Genomic DNA, 16084 nt, shown 5'->3' with positions numbered 1-16084 from the left:
TTCTTTATAAATCCTGACTTTTGCGAGGAATGTTGCGACGGCAGATTTCACCCTGCTTCACGCAAATGTTTCTTGCGTAACAGGTTTTATAAATGAGGCCCCAGGACATTTATTTGGGGAAGTTTGTCAGGCCAGAAACAATTCAAGGCAAAATATCTAATTCTGTATACTATATATATATATATATATATATATATATTTATTTATGACTTTGTAAAACAAAATATTCAAAGAAAATGCTCATGTCGTTTCATGTGTGGAAATTTGTTAAAATGAAAAAGCTGCTTTTAAAAGGTAATTCAAATAAAACAGGAATAAAGAATAAGTTAATAAAGGGTAAGGATTCATAGTTAGGTCTTTGTTGTGTCTCCCATTTTTAAAACCAAAACCTACAGCCTTGAATTTATTCATTAAACGAAACTGGCAACCATACAAAACCTTCATGTCTGGATGGGATGTAGAGGTTTAGATTTGAAAATATAACTTGTGAAATGCTTCATAGGTTTAGCTGCATATTAACTGCAGACAGAAACACAGATGCCACTTAGAAACATGCAGTAACCAGTTATTCATCAATAAGCAATAATGCATGAATAGTACAACATCATCAGCATACACATGATACGTCTGGTTGTTCATATATTTGCATAAAAGGATAATAGTGCCTTAATCATAACGTGATTCCATTAATAACCCTATCAAATGCATCTGTACCATAGAAAAGTAAGGTAGTATTTAGCACTGTAGGGATGCAATCAACTGGTTGCACATAGAAATATTGTATTGTAAATGAATGTATTGAATGTACAGTAAGAAGTCTTCCTGGTTGCTGTTTTGAGAGGAAACAAATATGAAAGATTATAAAGAAATATCTCTTTTAAATGAAAGCTCAAAGGGGACAAGACTGCTGATATGTCTGTAAAATAATTACTTTGTTTTCTTGTTGTTGTATGTTGTTGTGTGTGTACTTTTTAATTATAACCCCTGTTATTATCCCGTGAATGTAAGATCCTCGTCTTGCGTCCACAAGAGAGAAAAATCTACATTTTCAGGTCTTTGGGAAATTCGTAATCTCTGATAAATAATGAGTTTTAAAAGTTATGCCTACTTTCTGGATCATTGTCTGAGAATGTGAATTTTCGGTAACACTTTACTTGAAGGTATCGACATAATCGTGACATGACACTGTCATAACTATGACATAACACTGTCATGAACATGTCATAAACGTTATAAACAAGTCATGAACGTTCATTCAATTTTTGGTAACACTTTACTTGAAGGTATCGACATAATCGTGACATGACACTGTCATAACTATGACATGACACAGTCATGAATGTGTCATAAACGTTATAAACCAGTCATGAACGTTCATTAAATTTTCGGTAACACTTTACTTGAAGGTATCGACATAATCGTGACATGACAATGTCATAACTATGACATAACACTGTCATGAATGTGTCATAAATGTTATAAACAAGTCATAAACATGTATGACTTCTGTCTGTTCATGACAAGATGACATCGTTTGGGTTATCTTGATTATGACAAGTTGACATTAATCAAAGTGACATTACCAGAAGTTGTCTTGGTCATGACTAGTTGACATTAAATGGGTTTGGGATGTCATTGTCATGACAACTTGACATAATGTCATCCTGTTTAATGTCAAGTTGTCATTACAAAGACAACTTCTGGTAATGTCACTTTGATTAATGTCAACTTGTCATAATCAAGACAACCCAAACAATGTCAACTTGTCATGACAAAAACCGAATGACACTTAATGACAGAAGTCATGAACGTTCATGGGTTAGGGTTATGACTTGTTTATAACGTTTATGACACGTTCATGACCGTGTCATGTCATAGTTATGACAGTGTCATGTCACGATTATGTCGATACCTTCAAGTAAAGTGTTACCGAAAATTTAATGAACGTTCATGACTTGTTTATAACGTTTATGACACGTTCATGACCGTGTCATAAACGTTTATGTCACGATTATGTCGATACCTCCAAGTTTCTGAATTTTCAAACCACAAAAACATGATTTGGTATCCTGAGAAAATAAGATAAGTTGTGATCACAAGAATAATGTAAATGGTATCACCAAATGGCATATGAATAACACGCCGATGTCTTAAATAATTTTGCATATTATTGTAACACATTTTTAGCTTTTTGTCATTTTACGCCATTTGGTTTCTTTCATTTGTTGACGTAGTATAAAAAGCGACAAAAGCCCTATTCACACGGGATTAGTACTACCTGGAGACCTCTGGTCATTTGTAATAATGACGGAAGTTGTCTGTGATCTACATGTCTGTGATTTGGGTCGTATATAATTTTTTCAAGGTTATTGTTTCCTGCCGAGGCGGAGATGATGGGGTATGAGCCTTTGGTAACCTCTACCGGGCCTGGCCCAAAAGGATAGAGGGCCCTATTTTAACAGTCTAAGTGGACATGCATTTAGGGTGTGTCCAAATCCACTTTTGCTAGTTTGACTGCGGCAAAAAGGGTCCGTGCGCCGGGCGCATGGTTCAAAAGGGTTGTACTTAGTGTCTTCATTAATCAGAGGTGTGTTTTGGGCGTAACATGCAATCAACCAATCAGAGATCATCTCCCATTCCCTTTAAAAGCCAGGCGCGTTTGGACCTTGGAGCATTGCTGTTATGATGGCAGATTTGCACCGTCATATTTTTATTTGTAATCTTCTGCATGTGTGCGTGCTGCTGTGCGTCCCTGTGTGTGTAACAAGCATAGTGTGCACGTGCTGTGCACGAGCCTAGGAGCATTTTACTAATGCTCTGTTAAAATAACAATGAAATGCTGCGTTATTGACTTTAGACCAGGTTTTTGTTGGTCAATGGTGCGATCACTTCCCGCTGCCTCAAGATAGCAATACGCCCAGAATGCACCTGAACACACCTCCCTGTGAGACCAGCACGCCCAGAATGCACCTGAACACACCTCCCTGTAAGACCAGCACGCCCAGAATGCACCTGAACACACCTCCCTGTAAGACCAGCACGCCCAGAATGCACCTGAACACACCTCCCTGTAAGACCAGCACGCCCATGGGCCACTGATGGGCGCAGGTGCATTTGCTATTTAAACGACATGGGACGGTCTTATACTAGCAATGACACTTGGGTCGGGCTTTGCACTGCGCCGAGTGCAAGATAGGGCCCACAAAACCCAACCCAAGTGCGGTGCGGCGGCCTCGCCCTGGCCGTCCTCTGCGCGCCTCCGGGTATCTGACTCTCGGGGTATAGATATGTCAGTAAATTCAAGTAAAAGCGGGCTTTGCTTATCCCGTGCCCATGCGAATAGGGCTAAAGTCTGCATAGGGAAGGCTGCATCAAAGACTTACATACGTAACTTAATTTACATAACAAACCAACATATTTTAACCCAAAGAATGATCTTTTTCTAAACCTTACCAAGTAGTGTTGTTTGAATTAACAATGTTAAACACATGTTTAAAACTGAAGAGTTGGGACTGAGAACGTGGCGTTTAAATGACGCGCAAAGAAAAGCTTGAAATGCGTAGACATGACACGAGAAATGTCCTTAATAAAAGTGCCGTGTTATTTATACACCTTCCCATTGAATCACGTTGGATATTGGGATTTTTTAGGCCTAACAGAATATTTGCAATCATGTCCACTTTGAGCTTCCGTAGGTTAATCCCTGTTGTAGAAAACTGGCATTCCTCACCGGTCTCACTGCCATTTTAATTCAGCAGCTCATGAGAGTAAAACTGTCGACTGTGATCTTTATAATGTCCTCACTTTGGGCGTTTTCATACCATTTAGTTTTCTTATTTTAGTAATTAAGTAATGACCAATCTTAGTATTGTTACTGAAAACGAAAAACAAAATGAAAGTTAATTAAGATGAAAGTAAACTGCAACTGCACTGACACCAGATTGAAGCCTTTGAAAAGAAGGAGCACACCACTGACTTTTGGTTTTGACATTTAGTTTTTTACAAATGGAGCTAAACATAAAACTAAGCTGACTTGAAAGTCAATTTTTCAGTAGTAAAAAAAAAACTTACTAGCTTTCTTTAGGACTTTCAACAGAATCTCTTCGTAATGAAGCTCCAGAAAAAAAGTAAGTGAACTGCTGAGTTTAAAGGGGAACTATGCAGTTTATTTAGCTTCATTTACCTTAACTGAACAGCTTGGGAGTCATTGGAATGGTTATATGACTTTTTTCGGGTTGAATGGTGGTCGTCTCGCTCCCCCCCTTGCTCCTGTGAGCGGAAAAACAACCCTTGCAACTTTGCCGGCATCAGCGTCAGGAAGTATGGCGTGATATCAGGTCTCGCCCACTTACGCACACATACGCCCATTCAGGAACTGGATAACAAGGTAGAGATGGAGTTTTTCACACTATCGTCATGGCTGAGCCGGGAAAAAAGAAGCAGAAAGCTAGGAAAGCATTGTCGGAGGAACAGAGGAAGAGGAAACGGCAGACTGACCGAGAGAGGAGTCAGACACGAGTAAACATAGGAGCTGTAGGGGGGGTCTATAGAGAAACCTGTAGGGGGGGCTCTATAGAGAAACCTGTAGGGGGGGCTCTATAGAGAAACCTGTAGGGGGAGCTCTATAGAGAAACCTGTAGGGGGGGGCTCTATAGAGAAACCTGTAGGGGGAGCTCTATAGAGAAACCTGTAGCTCTATAGAGAAACCTGTAGGGGGGGCTCTATAGAGAAACCTGCTAGAGAAAACACTGAAGAAATGGCCAAAACTGCATAGCGCCCCTTTAAAATGAAACAAGACTGAGAGAAATATTGCATAGAAAGACGTACAAAATAATAATCACAGACGTTTACCGGCATGAATGTAACAAATGCAATTTGTCTCTGTGTATTTGAGGTCAGTCCTGTATTCATTCACTGAACTGTGTTTGTGTCATGGTGTTTCCTGCTAACAGCTGATACAAAACTACTCTGTCTGCAAAACCTCGACTTGTGTCAGTGTTTAAAATCTGGAATAATATTCATTTTTCGTAACTTGAGTATCTGTGTATTTCACTGTCTGGCAGGTATAAAGTTAACTAACAGAAGAAAAAAAAAGAGAACAAGTCTTTCATAATGTAATGGATGTTTGGCTTGGGATCGTACATACTGCATATGCACAACAGAGTCAATCTGAATAGTTGTGACTAAGTTTAATGTGGCCTTTTCTTTGTCTTTAATGTACTGCAATGTTGTAAATGATTTGTATAATATGACATATGTATATTAAAGTTAACAAGGCTTTATGTTTCTACCACCTATGTTTAATAAATAAAAGAACTGTGCTCAAATGTACAACATGCCGCCTTTTTAATATATCATTCAGGTTGTTACAGGTCTCATGTATCTGCAATGTATTAAATAGAAACTTTGACAACATTATGAAAGGATCCCTACAGAGATAGACCTTTTAGTTAAAGAGTAAGATCCTTTTAGTTTAACATGAAACAGCCCCGAAATCACCATCACCAAACTACACCAGACTCCATGTAAATAATCAGTACTTTAATCATCGTAAAACACACTTCATTCAAAGTCGACAGAAACTAAATAAAACTATCAAAAGCCGTCTTGGTTCATCTTTCCACTGTTCCAACAATCACCACTCTGGTTTGGTTGAAATAAATCCTAAATTCACCCATTTACATGTGGAAGTATGCTGGCTCTATACACGCTAAAAGTCATGATTATTTACATGGAGTCTGGTGTAGTTTGGTGACTATTTTTTATTTCTTTATTTAAAAGGGACAACATGCATTAATCAACATGAGTACAGAGTCCAACATGTAAATGTGCCAGATTTAGCTATACAGGCTAATTTTCATCTCCAGTCCCTATAGCAGGTTGATAGCTTAAAACAATAGATACACTACAACAATACAACAAATACACATAAAACAAGAAAGACATAAACATAGACAAGTAAAATGACACAACCACTATTCCAGATCATGACCACTGGCAGGTTGATGGCATGAGAAAAACATAATACAAGTATCATACACAGTAGACACAGGTCAAAGTGCATAGACACACATCAGTTTAAAGAAATGCAAACAACCCAGATGGTTTTTTTTCTACTATCCCAGAATGCATCTGTAGTGTAGCCAGACCTTACTCCACAGTGCTGTGGAGTAAGGTCTGGCAATGCGAGACTATCCGCAGTAAAACAGATCTGTGTGTTTTGTTTCTGCAGGCTTCCTCTCTTAACAGAAAGTGATTTTTTGGGTTGTACCATCAGTGAGAAGAGCCACAGGGGGGGAAGAGGGGATGCAAGAAAATACAGCAGAGCATGTCAGCCTGGAGAGCGTCCATGCACACATACACAGACAGCAGCATGAGCTAAAAGACCGGCGCTTATTTGCATAAAACTGTCACGATTTGACGGGTGAACTGCTACTTCTTCTTCGCATCACCCCTCCTCCGAAATGGTGCAGACGAGCAGGACCCTGAACAGAAATAGACTCCAGAATCCCCTCAAAGAAAGAGGAGCTTTCTAAAAATAGCTCGTACACACACACACACAGACACACACACACACACAGACACACACACACACACACACACACACACACTGCGACATGTGTGCAGGGATTCCCTGAAGGTTGAAACGTACACATGCAGGATTAAAGGAGCACAGATTGACTTGGGCTCCAAAAAACATGCTTAAATGCATTTATTTTAATACATTATTTTTCATTTGTATTCATTTATTGACAGGCATTGTTTCATTTAAATCAAATGCAACAGATGCGGTGTATACATGACTTTTAGCGGTAGCTAATTTGCATTCCTTGTCCCTTTCTTTCAGGGATGAAACCCAATAAAAACACCGTAATACAAACGTACAGAATATATAATAACGTTAATTGAAACAATTACTTAAAAACAACAATTAAGAACAAGAAGAGAACGTTTGTATGCAATATAAACCATGTCAGTGTTTGCTTTGCTTTTCTTCATAATAGTTATATAAGTGCTTCAAGTCGGTCTTTCTTTCTGTCATTTTTGTCTGTCTTTCTAAAGGCTCTGACACACCAACCAGACGGCCGACCGTCGGCAGTAAAGCCAGTCGGACTGATCAGTCCCCCCGAGGTCCAAAAAGTGCCTCAGAACGCACTGAAGCGACGCCGACTTGAGCGTACGTTCTGCGCGTGCGCGAGACGTAATACGTCTCCATAACAGCAGGCGGCCCTAATCTGTGTTGCTGCTCAAAAAATGAAAACTGGCAGCTGATTGGCCATAATGGCGGCTCGCTTGGAATACAATCTCATATCTTAATTCAATTCAATTGTATTTATAGTATCAAACCATAACAAGAGTTATCTCAGGACATTTTACAGATAGAGTAGGTCTAGACCACACTCTGTAATTTACAAAGACCCAACAATTCCAGTAATTTCCCTAAGAGCAAGCATTTAGTGCGACAGTGGCGAGGAAAAACTCCCTTTTAGGGAGAAACCTGGGACAGACCCAGGCTCTTTGTAGGTGGTGTCTGACGGTGCTGGTTGGGGGGGTGATGAACAGTGGCAATAATAGTCACAATAAAGATAATGGAACAGTAACTAGAAATAGTAGTCGTCGTAGTTCATGGCATGGCAGGGCACTGCAGGGCATTACAGAATGTAGCATGGCACTCCATGGCACTGCAGAGTGTAGCAGGGTGTAGCATGGCACTGCAGAGCGTAGCAGGGTGTAGCAGGGCACTGCAGAGCGTAGCAGGGTGTAGCATGGCACTGCAAGGCACTGCAGAGCGTAGCAGGGTGTAAAATGGCACTGCAAGGCACTGCAGGGCACTGCAGAGTGTAGCAGGGCACCGCAGAGCGTAGCAGGGTGTAGCATGGCACTGCAGGGCACTGCAGAGTGTAGCAGGGCACTGCAGGGCATAGCAGGGTGTAGCATGATTTTGGTGCCACCCTAATCCAAGGAAACATGTTGGGCGAAAAAAAAAGGACACCGGGGAATAAGCGCCCCAGAGCTAGGTTAGTAACAAGAATTTCTGGTACTAATTTACGAAAATAGTTCACCGAAACGTGTTTCTGAAAACATTTTAAGAAAGAAATAGACCGTGCAGTTGTTGAATCTGTCTTCATTTCAGATCAACAAAGGTCAGTTTAGAAGATTTTCGTCAGATTTTGAGAGGCTCTAGTCACGCTCATCCTGCTCGTCATTTTCGGGTTAGCAGTCCACCAATCAGATTGGTCACTGAGTCCGACTGCCCGCCCTCTGATTCAAAATGTCAAATCGGCCAAAATGAAGGCTGACGGCTCCTCCGACTGACGACGCAATGAACACACCGAACAGACTCGAGTCACCGACCTCGCCAGACTGTCAGACGGACGATTATCGGGTTGGTGTGTGGTCACCTTTACTTTGTTTCTTTCTTTGTTTGTTTCACTCTCTTTCTTTCGCCCTTTATTTCTTTGTTTGTGTCTGTCCTTGTTTTGTTCTCTTTATTTCTGTCTTTGTTTTTCAGTATGTTACAGTAAGTGAACGCATCATGTAGTCAGTTGAGTCTTAAAGACTCAATTAAAAAATGTTCCGAGGTCAAACGTGAAACTCTGCGTGCACGTTAGCATCATGTATACAAGATATATAAAATCAAATGTTTCAATGCATAATGCATCACGGTGAGTGCCTTCATGAAACCACTGGAGGTTGTTTTCTTTATGGATTTCTCATGTTTAATATATATTTCTTTTACTTATTCTCTCATATATACAAACAAAGAAGTAAAGAGACATTTCACAATAACCCTCTGAAACAGAGTTGCTCTTCTTCTCTGCAGTGTCCTTCCTCACTGTTATCCATCCTGTGCACAGGGAAACTGTCCGTCCTCCCGATGCACCACTCCTCATGCTGCTTCATGTACCACAGGCCATCATTAATTCATGCAGCAGAGCTTTTTACTCGCAGCAGAGCAGAGAATCTGCTCACAGACCGAACACTGTCCACTCCCTGCAGTTTCTCTAGCGGCTGGTGAAGATCTTCCTGCAGGAACATGGCCGATGGTCCAAGTGTTTGAAGCTGTAGCTTTGAAGCCTGAAGTACAAGTATACAGTAAAAGTCCTAAATTGAAAATGTTGCTTCAGTAAAAGTATTTGTAGTCACAATCAAGTAAAATGTTTCTCTCTTTACATGTGTGCATTCATGTCACATTAATGCATGTCACTAACTTACCCTGAAATTCCACCAGGCACGGATGCGGCGCATTTTTGGCTTCAAGCAGGGGAGCGGATTTCGTGAAGAAGTTCAGATGAAAACACTGACTGACTTTCACCCAGGTCTCGGGAGTACTACTAAGGGGACCAGAGTTTTAAAGTGCTCATATTATGCTCATTTTCAGGTTCATAATTGTATTTGGAGGTTGTATCAGAATAGGTTTACATGTTTTAATTTTCAAGAAATACCATATTTTTGTTGTACTGCTCATTGCTGCAGCTCCTCTTTTCACCCTGTGTGTTGAGCTCTCTGTTTTAGCTACAGAGTGAGGCATCTCACTTCTGTTCCATCTTTGTTTGGAGTCGCACATGCTCAGTACCTAGGTAAGGACTACTAGCCAGTCAGAAGCAGAGTATGAGGGCGTGCCCTGACAGTACCTAGGTAAGGACTACTAGCCAGTCAGAAGCAGAGTATGAGGGCGTGCCACACTAGCATCTAGGCGAGCATTATAACGTGTGTTACAAAGTGAAGCACGTTTGTCACGGAAGTAAAGGCTGGACTACAATAGACCTTCCTCTGCAGCGCTGTGGAGGAAGGTCTCAAAATGCGAGAGTAGCAAATAAGAGACCTGAGATTCAGCCCTTGTTCTTTCTCGCTACGCAGATTCCCTCGGATTGTGGCTGCACCTGCTGGTACTATAATTATTATTTGTCTTAGCTCTGTTATCTTTACTGTTACCATAATTGCCACTGTTCATCATGTCATACTGTTATACCCACTGCTATAGTTATGATTCCGTAAAAATTAGGGCTGTCAAAATAACGCGTTCATTTCGATTAGTTAATCTGAGAAAAAATAACGCGTTAAAAAAAATAACGCAGATTAATCCATTCCATATCGACGTTTGACCCGGAGCCGTTCTAGCACCATTGGACTGTAAAATGAAGGAGGGAGACGAGAATGTGCTGCCTGGATCATTGACTGGAACATTTACTTATAAAAATCTTCTTCCTGAATAGGGTTGGGTACTTAAATCCGGTGCTAATACGGCACAGGTGCCTTAACAACTGTTATAGTAACTGCTAGAATAGCAACGTGGATTTCGGCGCTTCATTTCGGTGCCACTGATATGTCTGCGCTTCTCTCGGATGCTCTGAAACAGACGTTACAGGAAACAGAAACATCGCTGCTAGTAAACACTACACTCAACAGCAGCTAACGTTAGCCTACCGCTAGCTAGTAGCTGGATTAAACAGGGTTAAATGCTGACAGCTAACACTACACGGTGTAAAGTGTGACTGTGTTTTACTGTAGAGGATTCAACACCGGGATGTAACAATCTGCAGCTGCCGTCGGAGAAACAACACAGACGGGGCGTTCAATGAAACTGGTAAACTACATCCTCGTGGTGCATTCAAAGTTATTGTTAAATGCCCTTTTCCTATCTGGTGGTTGTTTTTGTCGTTCAACAGCAATTTACTAGTGAAATAAGTTATTGTTATTGTTATACATTATTATTAAATCATTTAATTTTGACCATATGGCCTTAGCAATAAACAAGCCGTTCTTTAATGTCGCCAACTTTTGTTTAGTAATTAATTAGACTACATTTTTTATTCGAGTGACAGCCCTAGTAAAAATATGTATATTTTTTAAACTAAAGTGCCTTTTCCCTGTCCATGTCCTCTGCAGTTATTTAGTGACACTGTCTCCTTCATCTCCTCTGGCATCTACGTGTCACTCTTCTCTCCGACTCTCAAGTGCTCGTATTGATCGGCGTATTGACGACACGTCCCATTCAGGCCAATGCTATGATAATGAAACTGCCATTTGGACATTGACGTGGTTTCTTTATTTACACTGAGCCTTCACACTGATCATAAATTACCTCATCCAGACAGGCTAACATCACACTGCTCCCTTGGGGTCTGCACACAAGTAACCTGGCTATATTATTGAGCGAGAACGCTGTGAACCAGGCTGCAATGAAACCCTATAGGACAGATGTTCAGCATCAGTTAGCGTCACTAAAAGTTCTGTTGTTGCTGCTGACAGACTCAGATTATTATTCTAAGAGTCTGACAAAATTATGGAAAGGATCCCTACAGAGATAGACCTTTTAGTTAAAGAGTAAGATCCTTTTTGGTTATAAGTGCTATATAAGTGCTGTAATAAGTGCTAGCTTTAAAAATACTTAAAGTGCCCATATTATGAAAAAATCCCTTTTTCTGGGATTTGGGGTGTTATTTTGTGTCTCTGGTGCTTCCACACGCATACAAACTTGGAAAAAAACAACCATCCATGCTGTTCTGAGTGAGATACGGTTTCTGAATGTGTCCTGCCTTCAGTCTCCAGGTGAGCTGGTCAACATCTGCACGGCTTTCTAGCTGGTCACTAGCCAAGACGAGGTAGCTAGCATGCTAGCTCGTTCTGAATGGCAAAACACTGCTATAACACACACAAGTTCACCCTAATCTCCAAAAGAACTACTTCCATGTCCCTGTTCTGCAGATATTCCACACAAAGGTGGAAGTGTTCCCTCGTTTAGAAGAAGTCTCCCAGCTAATCCTGCCTTGTACTACTGAAGTTGGAGAAACAGCTAGCTAGCTCATGTAGTCCTTACCTAGCTACTGAACATGTAGTCCTTACCTAGCTACTGAGCATGTAGTCCTTACCTAGCTACTGAGCATGTAGTCCTTACCTAGCTACTGAGCATGTGCGACTGCCAACAAAGATGTTCCAGCAGTGAGAGGTCTCACTCTGTAGCTAAAACAGAGACCTGAACACAGGGTGAAAAGAGGAGCTGCAGCAATGAGCAGTACAACTAAAATATGGTGTTTTCTGATAATTAAACCATGTAAACCTATTCTGGTACAATCTCTAAATACAATTCTGAACCTGAAAATGAGCATAATATGGGCACTTTAAAAAGGGTTAGCGTTAGGGTGCCTTGAAGTCAACGGTCGCAGCGCTGCCTGGAAGTAGACGTTGGGGGCTTAAAACACCATTGAGCAGGTTCAAACTGTTCAGTGGCTTTGAATACATAGGAGTAGCGCTGTGGCATTTTCCTTTCTTCCTGCTTTTATGTATCGGATTTTACTGTATATATGTTGTGTTGTATTCCTTCTTGACGTAAAGCACTTTGGATACCTGCAGTCAGGTTGCTGTAAAGGGCTTTATAAATACATGTTGATTGGTTGTTGCATTTTCGGACTAAAATCTTCCATCTCTCTGCGTTTTCCCGCTCTCATGTGGTTAAACATGAACCTCATGACATCAGTGTTTTTCCCAGCCTTTCCTTTACGTTCCCTCCATCATCGTCAGCAGCACCGTTACGCTCCGTCCCCCTCATCTGTCACTTCGCCTCCATCTGTCCTCGCCGGCTCTCCCATGACGTGACTCTAATAATAGCTCCCTAAAGTCGGGGCCCGGCAGCCCCCCAGGGGCCATGTGTTGGTCTTGAAGGGCACGGCATGAATTGGCCACGCTCTTTTCCCTGCGTGCTATTGGGTTTATAAATAGCCGTGCAGAAAGAGGGGGGATCTGCGATGGCATTATATAAGCATGCTGTGTGTTTATGAATGAGGAGAGAGGGGGGTTGGCCGCTGCAGCTGCTGCTGTAAACACCCTCCTGCCACAGCTCACTCATCCATGTGTGAACATATTGAAATTTACATGAATAAGAGGGTTGAAACAGTTGAATGACTTCTACTGTAGCTTGCTCCAAACCAAGCCCAAACACAAGGCACAGCAGGGCTATTCAATGACAAATTCAATCAGGCCAGATTTTAAAACCAAGCAACTTAGCGTGGCCATACTTTTTTAATTAAAGTGCCCATATTATGAAAAAAAAAAACAGTTTTTCTGGGATTTGGGGAGTTATTTTGTGTCTCTGGTGCTTCCACACGCATACAAACTTTGAAAACAACCATCCATGCTGTTCTGAGTGAGATACGGTTTCTGAATGTGTCCTACCTTCAGTCTCCGGGTCAGCTGGTCAACATCTGCACGGCTTTCTACGTCACTAGCTGAGACGAGGGGGCTAGGGGGCTAACCGTTAGCATGCTAGCTCATTCTGAATGGCAAACCACTGCTACAACACACACTAGTTCACCATAATCTCCAAAAGAACTACTTCCATGTCTCTGTTCTGCAGGTATTCACACAAAGGTGGAAGTGTTCCCTCGTTTAGAAGAAGTCTCCCAGCTAATCCTGCCTTGTTCTACTGAAGTTGGAGAAACAGCTAGCTAGCTCATGTAGTCCTTACCTAGCTACTGAACATGTAGTCCTTTCCTAGCTACTGGGCATGTAGTCCTTACCTAGCTACTGGGCATGTAGTCCTTACATTGTTGGTAGTGAATATCACCACACGGCAGCTTTTAGGCTTTTTTCTTCGGTCTTTATTGCAGAACATTGAATAGAAGCTAACAGGCAAATGCTGCTAGCATGTCGCTAAAAAACACAGTGTTTTGAGGCTCTCTAGTTTTCTTTTCAGAACTAGATTTCCACACAGATGTACCTTCACAGGCCTTATTTGATGTCGCCGAGCTAGCTATAGCATTTTATTCTTAGCCATTATTAAATGAGTATTTCATGTGGGTACATTTCACCCCCCCCCCACACACACACACACACACACACACACACACACACTCTCTTTCTTTCTCTCTCCCTCTCTCTCTCTCTATGTGTGTCTCTTGAGGTTTTCAGGGCGAGGCACACTGAGCCGAGAGTGAGGAGATAAGAGGGACGTAGGCCTAGATGTTGGCCGTGGAGAGAGAGCGAGAGAGAGTAAAGGAGAGAGGGGGGAGGATGGAGAGCCCCGTGGAAAAGAGGAAGGCTTTAATGAGTGTGTTGGCCCTGATTCGGGGACGAGCGGGAGGCGAGAAATGACAGGACTGTGTGTTTGCCAAGGGGGATGCAGCGCCGGCCTGCATGAAGCAGTGAGCATCCCTCTTCCTCTTCTGCCTCTTCTTCCTCTCTGCTGCTGCATGAAGAGCAGTAACACGAGAGTACAGAGCGCGCTTACACTCAACAGTCAGCAGGACTTTGGCCTAAAGAGGGCCGGGAAATGTAGAAACTGTCTGAAAGTTTCCCCCACATATACACATAATACCAGACTGACCTACCCCCGAAAAACACCCACATAAGTCGTTTGTTCCAGCATCATTCTGACCTATATTTAGGTTTCTAGTGGCGGCGCCCTCTGAGGGCCATAGTAGTTCTGACGGGAGCAAAGCAGGAAGTAAGGTGAGGCAGTATGAGAGCACCAAATGTCCTGGAGACTGGGGTTCATGTCCCGTTGGAAACGAAAAGGAAACACACACGTTTTTTTAACTTTACATAACAAACGGAGCTGCAGGAAGGAGGTAATGCAAGAATAGGTCAAAAATAGTAACAAAAACTTCGAAAAAAAGCTGACAAAAAAATACAGTAGAAAGAAGGAAGTAAGGCAACAGTAGGTTGTAAAGAAAGAGAAGGGAGGGAGGGAGGAAGGGAGGAAGGGAGGAAGGGAGGGAGGGAGAACGGAAGGAAGGAAGGAAGGAAGGGAGGGAGGGAGAAAGGAAGGAAGGGAGGGAGGGAGGGAGGAAGGAAGGAAGGGAGAGAGGGAGGGAGGAAGGAAGGAAGGAAGGGAGGGAGAGAGGAAGGGAGGGAGGAAGGAAGGAAGGAAGGAAGGAAGGAAGGAAGGAAGGAGGAAGGGAGGAAGGGAGGAAGGGAGGGAGGAAGGAAGAAAGGAAGGGAGGGAGAGAGGGAAGGAAGAAAGGAAGGAAGGGAGGGAGGGAGGGAGGAAGGAAGAAAGGGAGGGAGAGAGGGAGGAAGAAAGGAAGGAAGGAAGGGAGGAAGGAAGAAAGGAAGGAAGGGAGGAAGGGAGGAAGGGAGGAAGGGAGGAAGGAAGGAAGGGAAGGAGGAAGGGAGGAAGGGAGGGAGGAAGGAAGGAAGGGAGGGAGGAAGGAAGGAAGGGAGGGAGGGAGGAAGGGAGGGAGGAAGGGAGGGAGAGAGGGAGGAAGAAAGGAAGGAAGGAAGGGAGGGAGGGAGGAAGGGAGGAAGGAAGAAAGGAAGGAAGAAAGGAAGGGTGGGAGGAAGGAAGGAAGGAAGGTAGGAAGGAAGGGAGGGAGGGAGGAAGGAAGGAAGAAAGGTAGGAAGGAAGGGAGAGAGGGAGGAAGGAAGGAAGAAAGGAAGGAAGGAAGGGAGAGAGGGAGGAAGGAAGGAAGGGAGGGAGGGAGGGAGGAAGGAAGAAAGGAAGGAAGGAAGGGAGGAAGGAAGAAAGGAAGAGAGGGAGGAAGGAAGGAAGAAAGGAAGGGAGGGAGTTTTTGTCGTCCAAAGTAGGCGACAAAAATGTCACATTTTTAGTAGAAGAAACGTCACTAAATAGGAACAATGTTCTGGTCCAACATCCTTGTAACTGAAAACATTGAAATGCTACATTTCAAATGTTTATTATTCATTTATATATTTAATTCATTCATTATTTTAGTAAATAAGCCTATTTTATGAATGATGCATGACATATATTTAAATTAGCATTTTGCAAAAAATCTCCCGTACCCCCTGCAGTCCTCCAAAGTACCCCTAGGGGGACACGTACCCCCATTTGAGAAACACTGTTCTGAAGGGACAATATTGTATCTTTGAGGATCAATTATATATGTCATCTTTTTTTTTCAACATTTTTGGTCATCTTGTCACTTTTCCCAATGTTTTTGTTGATTTTTCAACGTTCTTTAATCACATTTTTGTCTCACTTGCTATAAAAACTGATAAAACACCAACACATACCCGGATTTGAGAAAAACTGGTTTAGAGGGTAGGAATAAACAACGTGTATCGTCATGTGGGTTGGAGGACTTACGCACTCAAAAATCGTTTACTTTTGTTTTTAAACGAG

The sequence above is a fragment of the Sander vitreus genome, chromosome 17 (assembly GCF_031162955.1).
Source record: "Sander vitreus isolate 19-12246 chromosome 17, sanVit1, whole genome shotgun sequence".
NCBI classification, from domain to species: Eukaryota; Metazoa; Chordata; class Actinopteri; order Perciformes; family Percidae; genus Sander; species Sander vitreus.
The sequence above is the reverse complement of the archived record's forward strand: the minus strand, read 5'-3'. Positions refer to the sequence as shown.